At 42.7% G+C, this 2,322-nt stretch overlaps 1 protein-coding gene across 1 annotated transcript in view; it reads right to left on the bottom strand.

Moving 5' to 3' along the window:
• Window positions 1–2,322, bottom strand: part of helz2a (helicase with zinc finger 2a) — a gene marked incomplete at its 5' end in the record, with an annotated part of 86,210 nt that overhangs the window by 62,859 nt on the left and 21,029 nt on the right. The gene's annotated exons all lie outside the window — the stretch shown is intronic.

Genomic DNA, 2,322 nt, shown 5'->3' with positions numbered 1-2,322 from the left:
TGTGAAACTTGAAAGGGTTCAGAAAAGATTTACAAGGATATTGCCAGGATTGGAGGATCTGAGCTACAGGCTGAACAGGCTGGGCTGTTTTCCCTGGAGCGTCAGAAGCTGAGGGGTGACCCTATTGAGGTTTACAAAATTTTGAGGGGCATGGATAGGATAAATAGGCAAAGTCTTTTCCCTGGGGTCAGGGAGTCCAGAACTAGAGGGCATAGGTTTAGGGTGAGAGGGGAAAAATATAAAAGAGACCTAAGGGGCAACTTTTTCACGCAGAAGGTGGTACGTGAATGGAATGAGCTGCCAGAGGATGTGGTGGAGGCTGGTACAATTGCAACATTTATGAGGCATTTGGATGGGTATATGAATAGGAAGGGTTTGGAGGGTTATGAGCCGGGCGCTGGCAGGTGTGACTAGATTGGGTTGGGATGTCTGGTCGGCATGGACGGGTTGGACCGAAGGGTCTGTTTCCATGCTGTACATCTCTATGACTCTATAACAGTCACGATTCCTACTTTCAGGCATGTAATATAGACATAACATGAATGATTTTCAATGTTAATTTTCAAACAAGGGCAATCTCGCAAAAAAAAGATGAGCAGTAACTTATCACATAATGTATGACTGATTTTTGATTTTTAAAGATTGCTTCTTGGCAAAAATACATCAAGTTATTGACATGTAACAAGGGGTCCTCTGTTCTAATTTATCTCTTTTTAAAAAAGGCTATAGTTTGTGTTAAGTAATCAACATTTTCTTGAATTATCTCAGTACTTTACCTTAAGACAAGTTGCATTTGAGTAATTTTTCTGATACCAGTTCTAAATTTATCTTCCATGAATTTAAATGTGGTCTTAACATATAATGTAATACAATATTTCTTTGTTCATTTGTCTGGCTGACTTAGATTAACAGGTTTGATCATTTGAATTTCTACTACTAAATATTTTACTTTCTGAAGAATAGCAATTGGGCAAAAAAAACAAATATTTTAAAAAATGTACCTCAAGATACGTATTTGATGTAGAATATGGTGACATCTTGAAAAATGTCCATATTACAGAGGAGGAAGTGCTGAATGTCTTAAAATGCATGAAGGTGGATAAATACCCAGGGCCTGATCACATGTACCCTGGAACTCTGTGGGAAACTATGCAAGTGATTGCTGGGATTCTTGCTGAGATATTTGTATCATCGATAGTCACAGGTGAGGTTCCAGAAGACTGAAGGTTGGCAAACGTCGTGCCACTATTTAAGAAAGGTGGTAAGGAAAAAACATAGGACTATAGACCAGTGAGCCTGACATCAGTAGTGGGCAAGTTGTTGGAGGGAATCCTGAGGGACAGGATTTATATATATTTGGAAGGGCAAGGACAGATTAAAGATAATCTACATGGCTTTGTACATGGGAAATTGTCTCACCAACATGATTACATTTTTTAGAACATAGAACATAGAAGAATACAGCGCAGTACAGGCCCTTTGGCCCTCGATGTTGCGCCGATCCAAGCCCACCTAACCGAAACGAACCCACTATCCTCCATATACCTATCCAATGCCCGCTTAAATGCCCATAAAGAGGGAGAGTCCACCACTGCTACTGGCAGGGCATTCCATGAATTTACGACTCGCTGAGTGAAGAACCTACCCCTAACTTCAGTCCTATATCTACCCCCCCCCTTAATTTAAAGCTATGCCCCCTTGTAATACCCGACTCCATACGCGGGAAAAGGTTCACACTGTCAACCCTATCTAACCCCCTAATCATCTTCTACACCTCAATCAAGTCACCCCTAAACCTTCTTTTCTAAACCAATGAAAACAACCCCAAGTGCCTCAGCCTTTCCTCATACGATCTTCCTTCCATACCAGGCAACATCCTGGTAAACCTCCTCTGCACCCGTTCCAGTGCCTCCACATCCTTCCGATAGTATGGCGACCAAAACTGCACACAATATTCCAGATGCGGCCGCACCAGAGTCTTATACAACTGCAACACACACACACATATCTCGGAACTGCTGAAATAGTGCACTGTTACTGAGAACACACTCACACAACTCGGAACTGCTGAAACAGTGCACTGTCACTGAGAACACGCACACTAGGAACTGCTGAAACAGTGCACTGTCACTGAGAACACGCACACTAGGAACTGCTGAAACAGTGCACTGTCACTGAGAACACGCACACTAGGAACTGCTGAAACAGTGCACTGTCACTGAGAACACGCACACTAGGAACTGCTGAAACAGTGCACTGTCACTGAGAACACGCACACTAGGAACTGCTGAAACAGTGCACTGTCACTGAGAACACACACAC

Source organism: Chiloscyllium plagiosum, chromosome 20 (assembly GCF_004010195.1).
Source record: "Chiloscyllium plagiosum isolate BGI_BamShark_2017 chromosome 20, ASM401019v2, whole genome shotgun sequence".
NCBI lineage: Eukaryota > Metazoa > Chordata > Chondrichthyes > Orectolobiformes > Hemiscylliidae > Chiloscyllium > Chiloscyllium plagiosum.
This window is presented reverse-complemented; position numbering and strand designations above follow the sequence as displayed.